The sequence below is a fragment of the Labrus mixtus genome, chromosome 4 (genome assembly GCF_963584025.1).
Source record: "Labrus mixtus chromosome 4, fLabMix1.1, whole genome shotgun sequence".
Classification (NCBI taxonomy): Eukaryota; Metazoa; Chordata; class Actinopteri; order Labriformes; family Labridae; genus Labrus; species Labrus mixtus.
In genome coordinates, this window is record NC_083615.1 from 15,536,152 (window position 1) to 15,561,732 (window position 25,581).

The 25,581-nt window shown below is 39.5% G+C and overlaps 1 protein-coding gene across 3 annotated transcripts in view; it reads left to right on the forward strand.

Annotated features, from left to right (window-relative positions):
• Positions 1-471: 471 nt before the first annotated feature.
• LOC132972882 (alpha-1,3-mannosyl-glycoprotein 4-beta-N-acetylglucosaminyltransferase C-like) overlaps positions 472-25,581 on the forward strand; it is a 49,154-nt gene continuing 24,044 nt past the window's right edge. The window contains exons 1-2 of one of the 3 annotated variants that reach the window (XM_061036016.1): positions 472-813; positions 8,272-8,360. The gene's annotated coding sequence lies outside the window, so the exon portion shown is untranslated. Of the gene's footprint in view, positions 814-843; positions 1,159-8,271; positions 8,361-25,581 lie in introns of those variants that run through there. The other 2 variants (XM_061036017.1, XM_061036018.1) reach the window with 2 other exon arrangements.

Consider the following 25,581-nt stretch of genomic DNA (forward strand, 5'->3'; position numbering starts at 1 on the left):
TTGAGTATTAGAAATTTCTAGTTACAAGGGGGGTGATAGTAAGGTAGGCAAGGAGGTCAAGGCCTCGACGATGCATCATGGCACATTTCTCTATATGTTTATCTACAACTCTCTCTTTATCTCTGCATCTATCTATCTATCTAGTTTCATTTAATTTATGCAAAAGAGGCTTCACTGGAAAATAAAGTGTGTGAAAATAAAACACAAAATGAAGTGCAATAAGAGAAATAATTCTGTCATTCTCTCTATACCTATATACCCATCTCTATCTATCTACCTACCTACTCTGAGTTTTGCAGCTGTGGTGTGATGCTTTGCCTCTTTAAGGCAGACAATCCAAAGAGCGGAAGAGTCATAGAACGAGAGAGAGAGAGAGAGAGAGAGAGGGGTTTGGGGAGTGAGGTGAGGTGAGGGGGAGAGAAGAGAGAGAGAGAGAGAAGTGTGAGCCAATAAGAGACAGTGGGTGCAGACACTCTCTGTTTGTGACACCTTGTGGTGGAGAGTGAGGGGGTGGCAGAGTTGGAGAGAGCAGGGGGCACCACTGTACAGAGAGAACGAGAGAGATAGAGAGAGAGAGAGAGAGAGAGGGATCAAAGCAGAGAAAGAGACAGAGGAGGAGAGAGGGGGATGATGATAGCAGCGTTGCAGTGAGAGCGAGCGAGCGAGCGCCGTGCCTGCCTTTGCAGCGAGTGTTTACTCCACTTTTCCTGAGAGCCGGTTATCTTCCCTCTGCGTGAGTCATGGAAGTGATTTAGGTGAGTGGAGCGGCTGCAGGAAGCCACGGATCTGTTTGTGCATCTGCCCTGTGTGCAGGTAAGCTCGCTCTGCACCTTTCTCACAGTGTAAATATATCTGCTTTAACCCCTTCAAAAAGGAACAAACAACTTCTGCAGACTTTGGGGTAAATTCTACTCCTCTTTCTTCCTAATTGGATGCACATTTTTTGCCCATCAGTGGGAGGGAGAGTTTGTGCTCGTGCAGACTGTACATATAAATGTGCGACTGTGTAAAGTGTGAAAGGCGTGCAGCAGCTTCTCTCTCTCTGACAGTCTGAGCAGCATTTAGCGGCTCCGTATTGACAGGCGGGCTCAGTGGGACTCGGGGCTGGAACAGGATGAGAGGGAGATGAGTCAAATCTCCGCTTCAGGGACCAGGAGGGTAAGAGCATCAGTGACGATGATCCCAATCTGTATCGAGTAAAGAGGAAGATAACAGATAATCTCGGCTGCTTGTCAGATTATACACTCTATTTTTGTATATTTTAATGTGCATGGGTTTTCTTCAGAGCTGGATCTTTTTTGTGCTTTTCCTGAAATTGAGGTGTGTGGTCTGTTATTTTCTTTTGGGGGTGTAGAGGCGGCAGGTGATCAGGGATTTGTGACTGCTGAGCTCAATCACTGCTTTCATCATGACTCAAGCTGGTAAACTGCAGCTCAGTTTGTGTCACAAATCCCCCCCCCCCCCCCCCGTCCCCTCAGCAAAGTGGGAATAACCTGCCTTCGTCTCCGGGCTGGATTAAAGTGATTTACAGTTGCTCCCCGTGAGCCTGTGTGTGTTTGTGTGGGGTTTGACCTGTAATAGCACCTAATGGCATCATATGTTATTTCCAAGAGGACACTGTGAGACGGGACGCTTGTCTCCAAGCCACATCCAGATGTAATATGGCAGCTGTTATTAATGCTAGCTCTCCTTGTGACCCCCTTCAGAAGTTATACGGGCAGAGGTGCTGGGTGAGAATTAATGGAGCTTTTAAAATTAGAAATTGCCTTTATTGCCGGCTGGCTTTTACTGTCACTCTCTCTTCCGTAAAGGACAACTGCAGAGGATGTTTTTTTTTATCTTAGCCAAAAAAAATACTCCATAAATGGCCTTGATTGAACGTAGAAATCATTATTTCCATCTTCATATTGATCGTCATCCACTTTCTGCACATCCATGTTATCTCGCAGCTTAAAAACCCTCTCATTGATTTAGTCTGCATCTCTTTACCCGCATCTCCTCTGTATTGAGGACAGGTATAGATTTAATACGAGGGATCAATGAAGGAACACAGCTTTTACCTGGTTTGACCTCACTCATGCTCCCTGAGTGTGAAGAGGAGGAACCCCCTGACATGGTTTTTAGATTCAGCATACTGATGTTTTTTTTCCTCCTGTGCTGCACTTTTCAGAACCTTAACCGCCTTCCTTTAAATTGAAGGCATCATATTAAAGTTTCAGCACCGCAGCTGGCAGAAATAGCTCACTCTTGAGAATCGATAAACAGGGAAAAACAATGTCAGGGTGAAGCAGTACAGCCAGTAAACAGATTTAACAACTTGTGCCGAGGCAGGTGGACTTACAAATCACTGTCGTTTTGTTAACATCAAAAAGCTATCGAAGAAAATAAAGATTTCAGAGCGAGCACGGACACATCTTAAGAGCTGATGTGATTTTCAATGTGAACTCCTGGTTTCATCCTGCCAGGGTTTTCTCCAGAGACAACAAAACTTTTGACAATTGTTATAAAAAGGTTTATTACTTACTAAAAATGAAGGACACAAGATCTCATGTGGATGTTAAATCTACAAATCAAAAGTAGTCTGGTCTTCCAAGCTTTAAAGATTGTTTTGGTCCTTGTAGAAATTTCCCTGTGTGGTTTTAACATCTTTGCATCCTTGAAATATATTTTCCATGAGGAGAGCACAGATCTGTTACTCCAGATTCAAATGTCCCCCATTTTTAATCTTAAAGAGAATGGAGAAGGGTTATTCAACATGACCAGTCGTCATTAAATACAGTAAAATTGTATTGTTTCTTGTATTGGAAATATTCTTTCAGTCAAAGAAAAACTCTGCGCTCATGTTCCCTGAAATAAAAATGATTTCATGGACTTCTAAGCAGCGAGATAAACGGATTATTTTATAAGACTCCTCTGGTATTTCATTTCATTTTCTTGGTGCCTGAAAATACCCGAAATACAAGTCTGAAAATCAGTATAGGTTGTGAAAAAAGTTCATTTCTAACCCCTTAATAAATTCATTTGTAGGACAGATACGCTTTAACTGGAATATAATATAATCTGAAATACGTTTTAAACAATATTGTAGGATAATGTTATAAATTATGCAACACATAGTCACTACATCAACCTATTTCTAAAACGTTCACAGACATGGCATTTCCATTTATTCTCCTTCAATGTCCAATTGTAGGATGATGGTCATGACTGTATTTATTTTTTTAGTATTAACAGAAATAGAGATGAGAAAAAAATCTGGGGTGCTGCAGTTCACAACTTGACCACCAGGGTTAATGTTTGTATGTTGACATTGACACTTAAAGCATGTTTGGCAGAGATTGTAATAGATAAACTCAGATATCTATAGAAAATTTCCATTCACAGGCTCAGTGGTACAGTCAGTCTTCTCTCATCTGGTTCGATCCCCATGCTCCTGTGGTCAAATGTCGATGTGTCCTTGGGGAAGGCACTCAACCCCAAGTTGCCCCTGCTGCTTCGTCAGCGGTGCGTGAATGTGTATGACTGGGATTTTTGTTGCTGGTTTTAGCTAACCTTGGTCAGAAGTGTGGTTGTTGTCCCCGTCACACACCCTGTGGAGTACGCTTCTATATCACTGCAGCATCGAGAGAAGTTCAACCACTAGAGGGCAGCAAAACAAGATTTTAAGTCAATGTAATATGACACCTCAATTATGATAAATTCAAAACACTGACTCAAACTGCGAGACAGGACGTGTACACTTTCTCAATATTTAAAGACAGCATAAATTTTCTGAACCAAACTTTGAAGGAGAATTCACTTTAAAACTCCTGCGAGGAACTTAAAGTTTGTCTCGATTTTTGCAGCCCTTGTGAATCTTTTTGCTGATTTCTTCCATTACATGCGTGTTAAGATGATAAACCTCATCCTGCTGTCTTTTAAATGTGGTAGGTAGCACTCACTGACAACCTTTGCAGTGGGAAATTTAGCCAGTGACTGCTGCTGTAACTCATGTACTCTGACACTTAACCGGCGACAATGGTTACAAGCATTAAAACTAGCTGTACAGAAATGATTAATGTTGTTTCAGATGGTCTCATTTGCTTTTGTCGGTCATAGAGACACATCAGTATCTATATAATCAGGTGAACAACCTCTCACAGGAGCTTTAATGTTGATATCCTGTCAGTGGTGATGGTACATATAGAGCACTACGTTCCTCAGGTCGTGCTATATTGACAATATTGAGTAAAGCTGAGCTCTCCGGCTCGCTGAGCTGTGCCAGTAGCGCCTACATGTCCCAGGATGCATAAAGGATGAGTAGCTGCAGTGTCAGCCTAACAACTCTTTGCCTGAACACTCTGGCTCAAATAAATACGGTTTAATGTCCAAGTCAGCCGAATCCCTGTGAAACATATCAATCTATTTCATCCACTGCATTACATTTGAGGATTCCTTGTTTCCCTTTTTTTGTTATTGCATAGCTAGTTTGTAAAAAAAATAAAAAATAAATAAAGAGCAGAGAATAAAAATATACATTATTCGAAATAGCTTATTGTTCTTGTGGACACTGACTACATGAAAAGACTTTGCAGATTCAAGAACTAAAAACTGATCTTTCATCTAAGCCTAGATCCAGCTGTGACACAGAGAACTGTAGGAATCTTTTGACATGATATATCAAACTCAGAAAGACAGAGATAGCCTCAAAAATCTACAAAATTTCCTTCAAATCAATTTGTTTTTGTGATCTTAACCTGAGCACTACTTTTCACAACCAGCATTTACATCAACTACAAGTTATCTGGGATTACTGTTGGGTAGAATCATGTGCCCTTTGTTCGACCACTGAACTATTCTCAGACAGCAAAATGTGTCTGTAGCACAAGAAAATGAATCATTTAAAATAAAAATTTTCCGAGAAGTCAGGATTGCAAAATGGAGTGCTGATTAAATTGGTTTTAGCCTGCAAAAAAATAATGTTCCTTGACTTTCAACACTCAGTTCTGAGTCACTTTCACCTTCCATCTGGCAAGTCTTTTATGTACCTCCTATTTAATGTTCTTCACCATTAACAAGAGAAAACCAGTGTGTGCACATCCAGGCAAAATGCATACAGGTGCAGGACAAACAATGTACTAACTGGAGGTAAAAGAGAGAGGTCTGCACACTGTTCAACTCAATGCAATCTTATTTTAAACAGGGCAACATTTCAATCCCAAAGATCTTCCTCTGGCCTTAAATTGGAAGCTGAAACGTGTGCTGACCTTTCTTTTTTTTCTTCACCATTAACTAAACGCAAAAACACGTATTAAGACTATAAGGGTCAATTTCTATATCAAAATTTGGCGCTTAACAACCTTAAATCTCACAAGTGTCCACCCACATTGGAACAAAGGAGAGTGTGTTTACTTTTTCTTTTGGACTTCTGTAATCCGTTCCCTTTTTTCAGTTTGCCCTACGTCAAAATAAAGTGTGAAAAATATGGATGGTGGGTGGACTGCCTACTTTTAAACAAGCAAGCAAAGTCTACATAGCCATCTGCTCAAAGCCAAATGTGTTTTTTAATCAAAACTGCAGACTCTCTCTCTCTCTCTCTCTCTCTCTCTCTCTCTCTCTCTCTCTCTCTCTCTCTCTCTCTCTCTCTCTCTCACACAGCATAACATGTTGGGTACATCAAACCCAGACTGAAATCCAAGCTCGGCTCCGGTGCCACAAACAGATGCTGCGTCTGGGTTTTCTTTCCACAGGTCGCCTGCTGCTGACACCTCCTGAGCGACTTGTCATTTCACATTTATTTTTGGAACTTTTTCACACAAAAGTTGGATTCAGACAGACAGTAAACTCTGTGATTTAGTTCAGATGTGGCTTTCTGCATAATGAAGTCTTATAGCTGTCATTTATGTTTAGGCAGTTTATGTGAATATGACATCATCCTGAATGTTTTTTATTATTCTGTGGTACTAAATGTACTGGTGCAGATTTTTTCCTTGTGAAATTATTTTGGTAGCTGTCCAGCAGAAATAAACACATTTAATTACATGAAATAAAACTAAGATACCCAAACTGTAAAGAGCACAACAAAAAGTAAACTTATTCAAATGTGAAATATTTAATATAGAGTAGAAATTAGCTACATTTTGTTTTCAAAGTTACATATTTTGGGGATTTTATAGATTCAAATTGAATCCTTTTATTTTTCGAGAACAAGATAAAAAATGTGGATATGCATGCTAAAAGTTTACAATAAAGAATAATGACAAAAAATAAGATACATTTTATTACTAGGTAAAGAAGTCTAGATAGATTGATGTCTAAAAGATGTTAAAATAAATATTAACGGTCACATATTCTCCTCCTCTTCAACCCCTTTGAATAAGTCTCAGAGCTCCCCAAAACATGTGTGTGAAGTTTCTTGTTCTAAATCCACTCTGATCCTGTATTTGATCATGCCTATAAACCCCTCTATTTCAGCCCTGCTCAGAACAGGCTGTTTCTGTGTCTGTAGCTTTAAATGTAAATGAGCTGTGTCTGACCACGCCCCCTCTCTGGAAGGGCTTGGGTGGCTCGGGCTTTCTCGCTCCATGTCCTATTGTTCACGGTGAGAAGGCAGACTCAGAGGGCAGAACAAACACCTAGCTGTGGGTGTGTCACCCACCTGGGGGAGGGGTTACTGCCCTTTGTGATGTCATAAAGGGAAAATCTCCAAACGGCCTGTTTGAGCACACATTTTCTGAAAAGTGGAGCAGACAAAAGACGGAGAAGATAGACTTTCTCATAATTGGGGGGCTTGTGGATAGACTAGGGACACATATCAGTGTATTTTGTACCATATGTGACCTTTAAATTACCGTAAAATCCGGTGTATAAGACGCACTTTTAATACCTATTTTTTCGTCTTAAAAGTTGGCTGCGTCTTATATACCGGTGCAACCAATATACCAGTACAAAATACTGAAACATGCGCCGTCATTAAGGCGGGGAAGCAGCCACTATCACTGCAACCTGAGGAGATTAAAAACCCATCCCCATTTATTGTGTATTGAAAGCTGGTTGCACGCTGTGCTGGGAAAGACAGCGACACAGACCAGTCAGGCTGCGCAACTTTTTTCACATATTTTCTCCCTCACAAGCTCATAATCATGCATTCACAGAAAACAGTGGTATATTGTTCCGTAAATAAACCTTGTGGAGTGCTTTTTTGATTGAAAGAGTTTTATATTAAAGTTAAAGAGTGACCAGCAGAGTCGGACAGAGCAGCTCGCAAGCTAGGAGTCTGTGCCTCACAACTTTCCTGCAGGCTGAGAGCTCAACTACTGTACTGTAGCTAGTAGGAGCGCAAACTCCTGAAAGTGAAAACAGACGGGACTTTAAGAGCGACACAGCTGCACAGAAAATGCACGTTGTAGACATCGCTTAACACAATATAAATAGTCACGCAGGATAACAGTTTAAACTTTTTCTCTAAGAGACCTTCAAAACAGGGTGCGTCTTATACACCGGTGCGATTTATATTCCAGATTTTACGGTAATATTTAATTGTACTCTGACTGTTGTTTATGTGGGTGCTTTGTTTTCACTACAAAAACTCAAATATTTTGTGGATCTTACATGAATTTGTCTAACTTCTAGTAAAAAAAAAAAAAAAAATTGATTAAACTTCATTTAAGACACATCCACCTGACAAGTACAGATAAACATCTTATTTTAAGAGGTAAAAAGCAACAACAAATAGGCCTGAATTGCTTGAATTAATTAAAAAAATATCTGCCAATGCAACACGCAAACGTCAAGTATCTTAAAATAAGATGAACTAGATATCTGGACTTTTAGCCAGGTGAACATGGTTTATGAAAAATGTAACAAGATACTTTCAACGCCTAATTTGACAAATCCTCTTGCTTATTGAGTTTTGCGGTGTATAAACAAGGTAAATATAATAGTTGCAGGATACAGTATAAGTAAAAAGAAATGGATTCAACACTTTAAATGCAAATATAAACAAATGTGCATGTTTGTCAGTGATACAATGAAGCTCAAATTTTTAATTAACAAGACAGCACTGTTTAAGAGAAGGTGATAATGAGCCTATACTTGTTTCTGTCTACACCCGGATGTTGTGTTTTTGTAAAAGAGCAATGTCTCCAGAGGACGCTGTGTTTATGAGAGTGTGACGCTGAAGTCTGACTGAACACGTCTCTGATGTCCAGACAGTTCATTAGAGAGTGTGAGGGAGAAAAGCGTCACCGTTTTTTCAGTCATGTATTATTTTTCCCTCTCTTGTTCTTTCAGGTTGTCTCGTTTTGTAAAGAAGGATCCATGCCTGTCCTCAAAGCACACAGAAGAATCAACATAGCCACCCTGACGACATCAACAGGCAGGTACGTGTCTGGGACTGTTTTACATTTCTTTAGCGAGGATTCAGTAGTGAAGCGTTTTCTCACATTGTTGTCAGATAAGTCGTGATCGCACATTTTAACTGATGCCACTTAACAGTCTGCGTCATTGTTTCATCCAAATGTGATAGTTCACAGTTTTTTAATTGAATCCAGAAATCCATAAACACCCTTTGTGCTGAAAAGGAGATTTATGCGTCAAATAACAGGGAAGGAAAAGAAGCAGGCTCAAATATTCTTTGACTGAAATTGAAAAATCTCTCATTTAAACTTAATCCTAATTACCCAGTTTCTCACAGAACCCCAAAAGTTTACTTTCTGTTGTGTCACACAGAAGATTTATTCAGATTTTTCACTCAGGGACTTCGTTATCTTCTTAGTGTTTCTAAAGACCTCTATACTACATTTTACATTTCCTGAGGCTGAATAAAAGACAATTTGAATGTTTTCTGTTGCATTCACATATCACTCAGACTTCTTACTGACTTTTTCCTGCTGGCAGGAAAAGTTCTTTAAACAATCTGTGTAATTATTAAAGGCTTTATATGCGATTTAAAAAAAAATAGAAATCAAGTATATCCTCTGAAAATAACTACAATGGGTGTAACACCCGAGTCCCACTGTCTGTGATGCTTTCCAAACTTGCCGAGTCCTATCTTCACTTTGTTTACATCGTTAGGACGGCCGGCCAGCTCATCCCCTCACATATAAAAATTGTTTAATTGAGGGACTAGAGAAAAGAAGAATAACATACTGTACTCACTGCTTAACTGTGTTTCTAGATCACGCTCATTTCGGGTAAATTTACATGCAGTGTGAAGATACGAGCATAATAAAGATCGCTAGCATTAGCATGCTAACACAACAATGCAGTTGTTTTGGTTTCATGCTGGTGCTCAACGGGTCACATCTGCTGGATCAAAAAATCACATATTCTGCCTTTAAGCCATTTGCGTTCACACATGCAGCTCACCTGGATATTATTTGGAACATTTCTTGGAGTTTTGTGCTTGTGTGAAAGGAGCTAAAAGTTTCTTTAGATAATTTCTTTATTGGTTAAATGTGTACCAGGGCTGAATTGTTAATAATGCATCCATAATGATCATATAAAGACTAAGAGTTCTGCATGATAAGGACATTTTAGCTGTTTCTCAAGAGGCTGGGCTTCATTTCAGCCAAACTCTGATACTCATCTTAAACTATCGACTTTGTCTGTGTTGCTTTCATCATTTGGAAAATGCTAGGCGAGATGACGAGTTAGATGAGCGTGTTTTAGTAACCAAGATATTCATTGAGCCCACACAAACTCCTCCTCTTTGCCTGCTTCTCTATTTACAACAGGTTAGTAGAAATCAGCTTTTCCAATATGGCGACCGCCATCGATGAAGTTTAGCTTCATGTTCACTTCAGAAACCAATGTTTGATGTCACTGAGACGACAGCCATGTGTTATACAGTCTATTGAAGAGTCAGTCGTCCCTGTTTGTAAAATATATTTTAGAGAACAGGAGGATAAACAGAAATAACTATTTATATCTCACAAGACATTTTTCTGAAGGAAGTTTAAAAAGAGATTTCTGTGTAGAGAAACTCAAAGAGAACTTAGTGTGTCTTTGATATTCACCTACTTTATGAAGTTCATATCATCAGTTATTCAGAGTAGCTCATCTTTTTGTACTACATGACAGCAGCTTGAACAATTTAAAAGTTTCCCGTGGTTTTATTCAGTGATCTGCTGCAGAGAGACCCCACCGTACGAGTGCATTAAATATGAATGTAAACAGCTGCTCCTGGCTCAGGGCGGCATGTGTTCATGCTCCAAACTGTGTTTCTGAAAAGATACCGACACATTTCTGACGGACATTGCTGGCTGTTTTCACTGCAACAAACAGAAACGTTTTTTCCACCAGTGAGATGGAATTGATCCTGAGAGGTTGAGATTACGGTGCAGTGCTGGTTGTGACATGTGATTTCAGAGTAAAAATTGTGTTGGCGGTTCTTCTGCCGAGCTGATTTACCCTTTAGCAAGATCGCTGCAGGGTCTGATCTTGACCTCTGACTTCCCCTGAGGCAGGAAAGCAGAGAGAAAAACCGCCTGGCTTACTTTACAAAGTTAAACCTTTTCTCTCCTCGTGGAGCAGAGGTCATCCACAACTTCTCTCCATCGCCCCCGGTCCTGAGACGACCTCTCCAGCTCCAACCAAGTTATTTCTTTGCCTCCATGTTTGTTGACCTCCTCAAGCTGTGTCAGGAGAGACACTGGTTCTGCATTCATTTGAATATGAATTCAACCCAAAAGCATCGGTGGGACTACATTTTTTTGACTAAAGATCAATCAATTCAATCAATCAGTATTTGTTTGTGTAGTGCCAATTCTTGACCTTCTTAGTTTGCCTTCTGGGGCTCTGGGTAAAAGGTCTGCCTTTAATCACATACAGCCGGGAGGAGCTTCTGCTGCTACGGCCTCCTGCCTGGAGTGGAGTGGATCCCCTGATCCTGATGTTAATGGTTGTGTGTTGGGATTGTACCGACTATGCTGTATGTTCTTTGTATGAATTGACCAGGTGTCAAATGAGTTTCCCCTCTTGGGATCAATACGGTTTTCTAATCCAAAACTAATCTTATTCATTATCAAATGTTCTCAAACACTCTTTGTTATATTGTTTACAAAGACCCAACAATCATTCAACATGAGCAAAGCACTTGGTAACATTTGGCAAAAAAAATCTGAAGGCTGTCCGTCATTTGACAGATTAGAATACTGAGGGCGATTCTGCGTATGATTCTCTGGGGAATTTATAATGAGAGAAAATCCTGCACAAATTGACAACAATGTTTATAATGTCACCGAAGAGACACAGCAAATGTTTGCACGGTTGTGAAGCCCACATACAGGACAGACCGACCGGAGAAGCTGCAGCAGTCTGGGTTACTTGTGCACCAACCTCCCTCTCTCCCTCTCTTGTAGGCAGCTGTGCAGTGAGCAGAGAAAGAGACAAAACTTTTAGCGCACAGATCACAAATGTTTCTCTTGCAAAATTGCATTAGGAAAGATATTTTTGGATGGAACATTTTTCATGTAAGAGCTATGTCCTCTTACAAGGGATAATGATAGAAGATACAAGGCCCTGTACTGCTTGATCCTCCTTTAAAACCCACCGTTGCCAGTGCTTATGTTAACAGCTTGCACTGTTTTTGTTCCATGCGTCAATAGGGCTTTTTGAAAACATGCAGACAGTCGAATGACGGGAGATCTTTGTTGGCTTAAAACCCCAGCATATATACAGTGAGATAGACATGGTGTACAGTGAGAAACATTTTGAGAAAGTCGTGATTTACCTTTTATTGGAGGCCAAATTTGTTACTTTTCCTAAATAAATCACTCAATCTAAAAATCATTTGATTGTTCTTTTGAGAATGAGTTAGCAGCTCAGCGTGAAAACTCCAGACTTCATTTTTGAAGTATTTCAGCATCAAACTCCATCGTGTCTTCCTTTGAGCTTGGAAGGCCCCGATTTCAAACTCTGCCAAGACTTTGAGCGAACTTTTATCTCAAAGAGCAAGCCAAGAGTCAAAGGAACGCGGCTTCAACAATACGTCTGTTGTCTCGGGTAGATTAGCCTCTTTTTTTCTTATTTTCCCTCGTGTTTCAAAGTCGTTTGATCTGCCTCCCTCTAACATTTGACAACTTGGAAGAGGAAAGCCTCCAGCAGTCCCTCAAGGCTTAATTACCCCTCCGCCTGATAACAACCTGCTATGAGGGAAGCGAAACGAGAACTTAGAGGAGATAGAGATGCTGGGATTAATGCAGATCGCCTGATTTTACCTGGCCTCTGATCAAAAGAGTGTGTTGGCAGGAGGAGCACATAATCCCCCTGATTTCTCTCGTAGATGCCAAAACCTGCTGCTGCTGTGTAGAGCAAGACATCACTGACCCAGCTGCTCCCGCGGGTGCCCTCGCTCTAAAGTAAATACAAATCTAAGGGTCGTTCACAGCAAAGCCTTCATCAAATAGCACAGGTCAGATTACCGGCCTCACTGGTCTGATGCTGCTACTTTTATATATTTTTAAAAACTTTTCAGAGCTTTTTGATACACTTTAATAAATCATTCTATCGTCTTTTTTTTTTGTTGCTTAATTTGACTCATATTCTCAGTGGAGGTTTACGTCTACAGAGACAGATGTTGTGGACACATTTTCGCGTTTCATCATCTTCTCTTTTTCTCTTCTGAAGTTCATCTCGGCATCTTAAAGAATTGTTTTTTTTGAGTTCTTGCTCAAAGATATTTAAACCACTTGTGAAGCAAGAGTGCACGTAAGATGAAAGTATTATAAGAATGTAAAACAATTAGAGATCTAATTAGATTTATATCACATACTTCAGTTTGCTTTTTTTAATATTTCTTTAATACAAATTCCAAATTCATGAAATCTGAATCAAAATCAGCTTTAGGTATGCTTGCACATAAAAGGTATTGAATGTGCTCTCCATGTACAAAAATACAACATTAAACATCAAACAAATAAACAAAGACTAATATGTACTAGACTAAGTATGATATGTCTTTCATAGAGTCAAAGCAGGGCTGGATGAATGAAAAGACACCTGGTTTATTTCGCTGACATCATGAAGTCTGGTCTTATCAGACTCTATTCTATTCCTCAAGATTTAGCCCAGAAATATTTTTGAAGATTCTTCTGGTGGTGTTTTAATTTAATGTGAAAGTCACCAGAAACTCTAATTTAATATATTTTCCAGTGGTGCTGAAAGTGTGTTTAAATGTTAGTATAAAGAGTCAAGTCATATGGGAGAGGAACAGACAAGGGTTGTCACAACATCTGATTATGACACTTTGATTACTTAGATGTTTCTAGTACAAATCAAATGATATGTTTCAATACCACAGAAACAAAAGAAGTCCTCGGCCCCCATTATTAGGTAAGTTGTACTTTCTGATATACGTCGCTTTGGATAAAAGCGTCTGCTAAGTGAATTGTAGAATTGTAGTAGAATTGTAATTTTTGGTTTTTGATTTCCCAAAAACTGCAGGCAGACTCCTGTAGACTGTCTAAATGGCATGACAACTTTGCCAAAGTATTTGTGCAATGTAGAAAGTACTCTTGGTGTCGTAAAGTATCAAAGTGATAAAAATTTGACGACCTTAGAACAGAAGTTGTTTCCATCAGTCTGTTGCAGCTTCTTACTCTGATAGAAAAAGTCCAGAGCTGCCCCTCAAACACGTTTTTTAACACCTGTAGTAAATCATCTCTCAAAAGCAGACACTCACTTTACAAGCAGAGGTCTTTTTATGACATGTATCGACAAAGAGCCCAAAGTCTGCCCCGCCATTACATCTTAATGTTTATTTTTTTAGAGTGGTCTGCTGCTGCTGCAGGCACAAGAGCCAAGAGTGTTCCTCTTTGCAGACGTTTATAAATCTGTAAAGAGGCAAGTGATATGCAGAGTATCTGATTTTTAAACTCTGATACGGAGATGGAGCTCCCTTAACCTTCAGCGAGGTGATCTGGCACTACAACCACCCGACGTCCCTGACGCCAAGCCTCCACCATCGGACTGTGCCGTCCCCTAAAACCACCGCTGTCCTCATTCACACACGGCCTGCTGCGACCTCCGCCTCAGCAGCAAGGACATATGGACAACCGGAATGCGAGGAATACAAAGGAGAAATCCTTCCTGCATATTATCCCATATGCTCTTTGGTAAAGCGTCTCGAGATAACTGTTGTTATGAATGGGCGCTATACTAATAATGATTGATTGATTGATTGATTGATTGATTGATTGATTGATTGATTGATTGATTGATTGATTGATTGATTGATTGATTGATTGATTGATTGATTGATTGATCGAACAATATTGATACCTGTCTCGATACCTTGACACAAAAATAGAAGTCTGAAGTTCCCAATATAATTTATTGTTTATTTATAATTTATAAAAATTGCAGGCAAACTTTCCAAATTGCACAAATACGTTGGCAATCTTTCGGCATGTATTTGTGCAATTAAGAAGTTCTCTCTCTTCTGCTTGTGCAGCTTTTGCTTTAACAACAGACTGAAGGGCACCCATGTATCCTCATGACTGAAGATCTGTTGTGTTCATGTTTAAAAGTGATGCAATCTCCATTATTTGAATGATCACAAGCAACATTAGAATATTTTATTTAGAGGACAGCCTAACCTTGTAATGGTGAAACAAAAATCAGCCTATTGTAGCTTCTCTCTCTGATAGGAACAGTCCAAAGTGGCGTCTCAAACACTCTTGAAACACCCGGGATGAAGCTCACTGTCGTTTTTCTATGTATTCAAAAAGACCCAAACCTCTGCTCACCGTGAGGTCTTATTGAGTGTTTAGTTTTTGCCGAGTCGTCAGCTGCTGCAGACACAGATGTGTAAACCTGAGTGATTATCACTTTTTAAGGCTTGAACATGAAGGCGTTATAAAGTGCGAGTGAGTGTGCTTTCAGCCTCTTGTGAAACCACATAAGTATTCTTATTTTTTTAAAGCTTAAACAACATGGTCAGATTTGCCCGTAAAAACCCAACAGAGTGGTCTAAAGTCTCTGTGATGATTTAGGTTTTTTTTTAAAGACTTATCAGGAGGAAACATCTCCTCTACACAGTCTGGTTTGACAAACAGCAACTTTATCCTCCAACAGCGATGTCAGAGCGCTAAGCTGCTTAACGGGCGGAAAAAGCCGCTATTTTGGTTTGCACTTGATGGCTCTAATCTGGTGCTGAAAAGAAATCCACTCGTAATTTTGTCTTCAGTTATTCAATCTTCCAGCATTCAGTTATCGTACTGTTATAATGGTTACACTTTATAGAAAGGGGACATCAAAGATCATATATAAAGCAGCAATTTATACATGCATAGGTCTTCATAAGCTTCCAGGAGTGTAGAAGAATGAACAGCGTGTCATGCATGACTAACTGCAACAACAGTATGCTAATAAATTCTGCGAAGAGCTACAACATGATAAAGAGGATAACGCCTGCAGAATTACCCAGGACGACGACAGGAACATGGTTAATAATTAAGAAATAAGGATGACTGAAATACCTTTAATGTTGCATGAAATAATGTATTATTCTAGAGGTCATGGATGAGATTCGTCCATTTTGAGTCACATAATTTTTTTTAAATTCAGGAATTCATGATAATTCATAAACCCTACCGTTTGTAAAAAGAAATTAGACAAGTTGACCTTGTTCAAAAAAATTAAGGGGAACTGTTTGCATTAAAAGAATCAAGTGTCATATAACAAGCTGTCCATTAGGTTACCAATAAGAGCAACCAACCTGCAACAACCGATCTTATTTACACTAGGAAAATTGTGTTGAGATTAAAAAACGAGGGCTGATTAAACTCAACGTTTACGTATCTTTTTAGCAGTAAAAATGTGTGAGCTTCAAAGTCAGAATGAGATTAGAGAAACCTTTCATCACTGAATATGATGTTGTTGAAACAGGATGTGGGCAGAGCACAGGGACTAATGGGATAATGGCCAGAAAGTGAAAAGCTTTTTTATTTTACTGGAGGAGACGAAGGGATTGGTCAATAATCTATAATGTGTTTCATTGATTTTCTCTGAAATCACAACAACAACAACAATAAAGACCAAACTGAAGTCCTGATACATAAAACATAATAATCATGAATCTCTTTTTCTGCCCCATTGTGTCTAAATGCTGTTTTGTATATAATACAATATAATACAAATATCAGTGGTGAATGAGACCTTTCAACTTTTCTGTAGAAGACGTCATGGATTAAGAGTTCTATGAAAAGTTATGAATGTGAATGTTTTTATGTATCAGACTTTTATGTTTTTAGTATTTGAAAAACAAATCGTTACTCAGGTGTTTTACATGTAAGAGCATTGCATTCGGCAGAGAAAATTCTGTCTGTATCCTTAAAGGAGCAATATCTAACTCTGACACCTAGTGTTTAAACTGGGTACTGCAGTCCAAATTCAAAACATTGTAGAGAGCTGTCTCCCTCCGCCCCCTCCTCCTGAAAATCGTTCCTCACACAGGTTCCCATGTGGTGGACACTGAAGCTTCAGTGTTTATCCAGCTCTGCATCGGTCTGTAAACCTTTCTGTGTTCTAACCTCTCTCCATTTTGCAAAAGCATCTCCAATATTGATCCTAGTTTGAGCACGTTTCTGCTCGTGGAGCTTATTAGAAACATGCAGAGGCTTTTTAGGTCGGGTACAATCACTTCTATCTGAACCAGTTCTCTTGCCCTCTTCCATCGCTGCAACACCTGTTGGTTTGACCTGATAACTGGTCTCATATCTGGCAAACCGAGGGGCGTCCAAAACGGCCGTCTGGGGGTGCCTTAAAACCCCCTACTATCTCTGGTCCAAACAAATCCAGAGCATTCAGGACCAGAATCTAAAGTTAGAAGGAGGACATACTGGCTGCTGCATTGTTGTCAGAGAAGCCAGCACTTCAACATAGCATGTTTCCTTAATGTGTGATCATATAGTAAGGTCATTTTATGAATTAATGTTGGACCTTTAAAACTTTTCCAGTGCATCATAATTGCTAATAGTTTATACATTAATATGCAACTAACTGCAACTACAGCTGTTAATGAAATAATATTAATAATGCTGATCACTATTGTCAAATTAAAACCATTATATTTGTAATGTCATGCTAGAAAAGCTGACTAAAACAAAGAAACAGCCACATGTCACCATCACATATTGGTGTAAATAACTGATACGCAGTGTTATTGATGCATATTAGCCTTTTAGATGCTCAGTAATCATTAAGAGTGTCATTCATTTGCAGCCAGAAGGACAATCAGATGGGAGCTTATCAATCCTGTGTTTATATCAGCAACCTGCTGAAACGTGAAGAGCAGCCGAGTCAAATTCCCGACACATGCTCCGTGCTGCACTCAGCACGCTGACTCAGATCAGGGATTATTTCTCCAATTAGGCAGGAGACGCTCCTCTTCTTTGACACAAACCGAAGCCCGTCAGGGATTGGATCAGATAAGCGTTTGACATTCAGAGCTCGCTTTTTCACCTTGTTTTGAAAATCCCTGAGAGGATTTCATCTCGGACTTCTGGCTGCACGTTAGTGAGCTCTGAAATTCAATTCTCCTCTTTTCCTTTTCTATCTGCAGTCAGACTGTTGGTCCAGCTCTGGTCGTGGCGAGGTGTCATCACGGCTTTGTTTCCGATTTAAACACAGAGCAGCATCCCGGAGGCATTATGCTTGTTCTTTTCTTTTTAACTCTAAAAAAACAAGTGTTCTAATTATTCATAGTTGAAATGAAGCTGCTTTATAATCTTCCTTCACATTAATGCTTCATCTCCACTGAGTAGTGATGCACTGCTCGACAAGACAATTGTTTTTTAGTTTTACATTTTGGCAAAGAGTACCTGCTTCACAGTTTTTTCTTTGTTTTTTTACATCACCTTGGTGAAGGTGCCAAGCAAACTAAGTGGAAATTGGAAAGGTGGAATTAAAACACTGTAGAGAACATAGATCTTATAAAGATATCGGCCAATATACTGGTGTCTGATTTTTTTTTCTCTCCCCAATATCGATAAAGGTATTGGCCCAAAAAAATCCCATATAATTATGCTGTTATACGTAATATATTGTGCTGTGATGTCATATATGAACACTCGGTGGAACTTATCTGAATCTGTGAATCTGAATATCTTATTTGGGATAATAAAGCGACTGCCTATCTATTCATTATGAATAGCCAAAATGTCAGCTGTGAAAAGGCCTCATTTGTACAGTATGGCACAGAAACTACACACTCTACTAGTGAATAGAAATGGAGGAAATCTACACAGTTTCTAAACAGTAGATGTGTTTTTTAAAGCTTAGTTTTTGGAGTAAAAAAAACATCAAGGGCAGGCAAGTTTTTTGTTTGTGTGAAAACAATGTTTATACTGCGAGGACATGCTGCAGTTGAAGAGCTGTGTCTGTTTACACTCACATTAAGTTTGAATACACAATAATGTGTCAACAAGCTCGCCATCATTTCAAAGACTTTGACAAACACCGACACAGTGAAAGCAGCCTCCTCCTCCTCCTCCTCTGCGTGAAGGTTGGAGGACACAGTTGGTGTATCCTTTGCAGAGCTCAGTGCACCTTAGCACATTGTTTGTTAGTCAGCTGTTTGAATTTCATCGACTTGTGAAGTTAAATACCACACGGGTACAATGTACATGATGACTTGTTTGTTTTCATGTTACAATCACAGTCTCATGAACCAGCATTACCAGAAGAAGGGCAATTGCTGGATTTTAACGGTAAATGGACTTACACTTGTACAGCGCTTTTCTAGTCTTCTGACTACTCAAAGTGTTTTTACACCGCAGGTCACACCTACACATTCACACACTGATGGTAGAGGCTGCTGTGTAAAGTGTCCATCAGAAGTAACTAATCCACTCATACACATTCATATTCCCCTGACAAAGCAATGAGAGATATTCTGGGTTAAGTGTCTTGCTCAAGAACACGTCGGACATGTGGCAGCAGGAGCTGGGGATCGAACCCCAACCTTCCAGTCGAGAGATGACCGGCTCTACCACTGATCCACAGCAGCCCAGTATGGCTGTTTTTTTTTTGTAAACAGCTGGGACACTTCTTCATCTAAACATTGCAAGAAAATAGCATTGTCCTTAAAACTAAACAGAAAAATCTCAGTTCTAGTGTTTTTTGGTCTGAAGCTAAAACCCCCAAATTACTACTACAGAAAATAAACACAGCTGATGATGTAACAATGCAACGAAACTGGTCAAGTTTAGGACATTAGCGTTTTTCAGGCAACAAAATAAAAAAGAGTTCACTTGTCAGTTTAAAGAAGCTTCTCCCTGTTGGTTACAGTTTTAAACGTGAAGTAAAGGTTAGGGTTGTTTTGTTTCAGGCGGAAACAACGTTAACGTTTGAATTCATTTTGGATCAGGAAATACGTCTGAAATGTTGTCGATCCATCCGTCTCACACCCACCATCCGTCTCACACCCACTATATGTGGACTTTATTGTTGTTACACCAAAGAGATGAGTGAGGACAAGAAGACAAAGATGATTTTATTTTATTCTGCAGAGTTAAACACATTAAGGTGACGATTTCCTGTCAGTGACTTCAGATGACAGTGATGTTATTTAGTCAAACTCTGCTCTGTGTGAGTGTGCAGGATAGAATACAAAAAACACAACAGAAAAACGTTATTGTCAATGCACTAATGTCAGTCCGTCTCCTCTCAGCTGTTGAAGGTTAAACAAAACAAGATAACTTAAAAATGACACCAAAGTATTACACATAATAACATTAAAAAGTCGTAAAAAATAATCGATGAAATCACACTTAGTCATGATAATTGCCCTCTGTTTTATCTTATAATCACAGTTCTAAGGAAGCAAATTCTCTGCGTATGGTCACACTGCACGTCTTACTAAAACACATCTCATAGGACTGTGTGCATTATTGTAAGACTGCCTTCCACCTAGCATTTTTATTTACTTTTACATTAAGCTTCGATGTGTTGCAGGCTTTAAATTGGGACTAAATGTTCTAAAAAGCAACACATAGTTCAGCTAAAAATAGACCTATTAGAGCAGCAGGGTTTTCTTCTGTCAGCTTTAACATGTATGAATGTTTGACAGGATATTAAACCTAAATTGTCAGGGACTGTAGGTTTGGTAATTGCTCAGTGATTTTCTCTGTGATTTGTAGAACATGTCTTTGAGTTGTTGTGTGTAAGCTGAAGCAGAGAATGAGCAGCTGCTGTGTCCCAGCAGGCAGCTACACACAGCACACCGCTCCTCCAGTCTTAATAAGCAGAGCTCGTCTCCTCTGGAGGCGGCAGGCTTGTCAGGCGTCCCCACAGTTTGAAGACCCGGTTTCAGAGTTTCCTGACAGCAGCTTTTGATCATCGAGGACGGCTGCAACCCGCCACACAAAGCATCCGAGCGTTATTTTTCTACCAGCTCTGAGTCTCTGGCTCACCTCGCTCCTGGAACATCTTGAATGTGCAGAAAAATGAAAAAACCCATCAGACCACACTCGCTGTGATCAACGTAGAGAAGCGTTATTTTAAATTAGTTTTCCTCAACATATCATCAAGTTGTCTTTAAGTTAAAGTTCCCCTGAAATAATTTCCATCTGAGCATCTACGGTACCACAATATAATATACACCAATATTCTAAAATGATCAACAACACAATTAAAGTTCCAATAATCAACATTAACATAACATTACAATATTAGTAATTAGTAATACAGATTTATGTTTGGCCCTAGAGTTGGAAACCAGGGAGAGAAGGAGAGGAATGACATGCGGGAAACGAGCCACAGGTCCAACTCAAATCCGACTCAAATCCGTGCTGTCAGAGAGGCAATAGCCTCCGTACATGGGGCGCGATCTTACCGCTAGGCCATCTGCACCCTCTGACATTATGATTTGATTTATATACTCTGGTGTATTCTCATTAAATGTACACATGTTAACATCTTATTCTGATTTGAGGTATCTGCTGTATTTTTTGTGTTGATAATTTATCATTAATGTGTATTAATGTGGCACCAGTAGCCTAGCGGTTAGAGCGCAAACCCCATGTACGAAGGCTGCAGTCCTCAAAGCGGGCGTCCAGGGTGCAAATCTGACCTGTGTCTCCTTTCCCGCAGGTCATTCCACACTCTCTCTCTCTCTGATTTCTGACTCTTTCCACTGTCCTGTCTCTAAATAAAGGCATAAAAAGCCCAAAAATAAACCTTTGAAAAAAGTGCATAAAGCAGAGGATCTGTGAATGCAGTATCAGAAGTCAGGTTTTGTGTCAGTGAGAGTATGTGTCAGTGAGAGTATGAACTTCTGAATAGAGACAATTTAAAGTGTTAATGCCCATTTAGAAGACGAGAGAAAAAGTATCACAGTGGAGCAGACAAGGGTGCTCAAGAACAAGAAAAGAGTCTGCTTTAATTCCAAAATAAGAAACAATACACATCAAACGTGATCATTTCAGTCTGAAAATAGGATTTGATTTAACCTTCAGCAGAAGTCTGATAACAGCCAGAGAAAAAAGAGAGATATGAGGAGCATATTGACGCGAGGAACAAAATGAGAATTGATCTGGTGAGCAGAGGGGGAGACTGTTTACATGTCCTGCTGTGAACTGTTGGACCAGTGGTCAGAGTAAACCTCTCATTATTCCTCCCGGCAGGCGTGCAGCCCTCAGATTGGAAATGAGAGCGACTTCAGACGGTTTAAAAAGTCTTAATAGATGAAGCAGAGGTCGGGGCAGAGGTCTTTCTCCAGCCTCGCATTCTTTTCTCATCAAAACAGACACAAAGAGAAACATTCACAGAGAGAGAGAGTCACTGCTGACGAGCTCTCAGCCCACATGAATGGCTCCAGCTTATCAACATCCACATTATCGCTAAAGCAAAAGTCACTTTTCATGGTGACAGCCAAATTTTCAACTCTAACTGCAGCAAATTGTGACTATCGACGTGGAAGCGATTCAATGAGAATGATTGAAAGTGACCATGGTAACTCTAAAGGAAAGGGTATAATAATAGAATAATAAATAATAAAGTTGTTAGGAATCATCTCATGGGAATCAAGTATTTTTGCACCAAATTTCATTTTAATTCACACAGTGGATGCTGAGAATTTGAAATAAACCCTTCTCAGTAAAGAAAAAAAAAAGAGAGAGAGAGATTCACTGATTGAAAGTGACCAAGGTAACTCTACAGTAAAGGGTAGCAGAAACACAAAGTTGGTAGGAATCATCTCATGAGAATCAAGTATTTTCACACCAAATTTCATTTTAATTCATACAGTGGATGTTTAAAATGTAAGACATAAACTCTCGGTAAAGAAAATCATTCACAGAGAGAGAGAGAGAGTCAGCCGCCGACAGAGAAACTCCACAAACAAAATAAGAAATGTTTTCACAGCACATCCATATCTTCACTTTGAAGGCGGAAGAATAAACACTGAGACTGAGAGCTGTCCTCAACTTTTCATATTCAGAACATATAAACAAAATCCCATCCAGAAAAATTAAGTTCTCTAATGGATAAATGTACTTTAGTCTTCTGCAGCGCGGCTGCTATTCTTTATATAATTAACTCACAGATAATGTAATGAGCTTTACTAATTGAAATGTTCCCTCTAAATAATTTATCACAGCATTGATACGCTGCATTCTAGTTATTTAATACCTACTTTATCTAAATAGGTGACTAATTATGACTCACATTTTTACATAAGTGATCTTTAAAGTGTTTATTCTTTCTCGTATTAACTCAAGTTATTTTTGTCTCCGAGGACAAAAGTGGAAACAATAAAAGTCTGTGGATGAAATTAGATTGTTCTTTTTTTCACTCTAAGCTTAAATCCTATTGTCTCTTCTTCTTTTTTTCAAAATCTAATTTAGTCTCGTCCAATCTAATCCAATCCACTCAGATTCTTTCTAATCTAATATAATCCGTCCAATCCACTGCAGTCCTTTTCTGTAACAAAAATCTAATCAGAATCCTCTCTGTGACATTTCAACACATGTAAATCGTCGCCTTTGTTACAAGATGTAAAAATGAAATTAAGTTGAGTGTTATACTGATTTAACTTTCTTTATACTTTCATGTTTTAATGGGTTGATTTTTGCGTCAGGATAGTGAAATAGGGCTTCATTATGGCGGTCAGAACCTTTTGGTTGATAGATAATGAAAGGATTTCTGCAGGGCGACCAGAAGGACATGGAGATGAAGCGATTTCACAACTTTAATTTGAGCGTCAACGTTCATTCTTGACCTCTCAAAATGTAATCCAAGGTCGACCAGGGAACCTTTCAACAGACTAAAAAACTGAACGCCATCTGTTAAAGAAAACAGTGACATTTGTTTGAAAATCTTAAAGACCCTTGGTGCCAAAAATATAAATTTTCTTCAAGACCTTAAGCGATCAAATAGTATTTTTTTTTGGGGGGGGGAAGGGTATTTTAAAGTCCCCCCCCCCCCCCTTTGGTCAAATGATGAATGATTGACATTGCCATAAAGATGGTGAAAACAGCATTAAGCTGCATCAAAATGTACAACAATATACAAATCAAAACCTTTTTAGACAAAACAAAAACAGGAGCAAACTGGACAGCCCAATCACACAGTTACACGTTTGAAGCAAGAAGAGCTGCCAGACTGAGTAACAGTGAAGCAGTAAAAGATTGTAGCATTACTCATCAAACGACGCTTATTTACATCAAACTGAGATATTAGAGAATAAACACGAGTGTGGGTTGTACTCGAGCCGAAGCAGAGATGTGCTGAAACAGGACGTCTTCCAAGAGCGAGCCGGCCTCTCGCTCGTCTGATTGATGAGCCTTCTGGGAAACATCATTTTGAACTCCCAGTGATCTCCAGAGGATTTATTAGCATCCTATTATGTTCGTCTTATAGTAGCAGCTTCTCTGGTTCGCTCTTGGCAGCCACCTGAGTAATGATGGTTTTGTTGCTCTGCACTCTCAGTCTAACATTCACAACACAAGCTTTTCGGGCTGGTTTCCAAATGTCTGCTCCTATCTGATTATTCGGATCAGTGTTCCACGGCTCTGTAATAAAATGATCATATTTCAACATGAGCTGACAGAGATGTCAGGGAGAGTTCAGAGGGTGAGAAAAGTCTCCTCGCTTTCACTGCTGCCAAATATACATCCACGCTGGTGATAACCAAAGTTATCATCACACTTCAAGTGAAGATGGATGAGTGAAATGAATATGAGCTCAATGAATTTCATGACTGAAGTTGTATTTTCTTCCACTGTGAAATACGTACAATGAATAAAACAGCCTGCAGGGCCTACACAGGATGGCTGCTTCAACCAGTCAATTACTTGAAGCTCAAAGACCCTTCTGATGCTCTTCTAACCTTCTCAATATGTTGATGTAGAGTTTTTATTTACACAATACAAATCAGGATCAGCAGAAGCAAGAGTCATTCCTTTTGAGAAAAGTTAGCAAGCACACATTTCCAGTGTCCAATGTGTGTCCTGATCCTTCTTTAACCTTTACAGACTTTTTGTGCTCAAGCCAAGTGCGTTATAGTCTCAGTGTGCTCTCCTGTATTTCTCTATCAAATCACAGCATTTACTTTTGGGAATACATTGACATGCACAATAGAAACGATGCTATAAAAATAGGACTTAAATTATGAGAAACTGGAATATTCTTGTTTGTTTCGGCAACTTCAAATCGTTGTAAATGTATTTAAACTCTTCAGGAAGTACCATGTTTCGGTATGAAGCTTTTGTTGATTTCTTATAATGTTTTCAAAATGGAGCACATTTCTCTCAGCTGAACCTTCATCTGCATGTCACATGTGGCAGACGTGCTTCTTATTTTTTTGTCAAATGGTTCACTTGCTGTGTCAAATCATCACTTCCTCCAGCACTAATGAGGGGGGAAAATCTGAATTGGGACATGTTCAGCTGTGGTGTGAATCCCACTTTGCTTTCCTTAATTATCATGTTTCTGGATCGTCATGTCATGGAGAAAAAATTGGGAAATGTTATTTTAGCGACTGGGTGAGCTTCAGAGCTGACACCTCTCCTCCCTCCTCCTCCTCCTCTTCTTCCTCCTCCTTTCTGTAGAGCAGAGCTGTGGGATGATTGTTCAGCAAGCGATGTCGTTTTAGAGTCACATAGATTGTCTGGGTCTCCATGCCACTCTGCCACAGACGGATGTTTCCATTACATCCGTCACCATGGAGACCAAAATTGTCTCCCCCTTAGTCTGTTGAATCTCTACAGCTCATCTCCGTGTTTTCCCATACCAAGCAGCAACCTCCAGTATAAAAAGAAATGAAGCTAATGCTGAAAAACTGCAGTTCCTGGAGAGGCATCTTGAGGCTGGCTCCGAAAGTGAGTGAATCCTCATTTGGCACCATATTAAGAAGCCCGTAAAAACTAATTTGATATATGGATTTTTCATACATAAATCAGACAATCTGGTTTTCTGGTACTAAGGCTGTCTGTGAAGTCTAGGCTCAAGCTTTTATGTTGAGTGAAATTCAAGTATAATTGTATTGATATTTTTGCACTGAGGATTAGGTACACTGTCCTCACCATGGGTTGTTAGCTCGTTCAGTGTTTAAAATGTAATTGTCGGCCAGTGCTTAGGTGACAGGGTTGCTGTTTT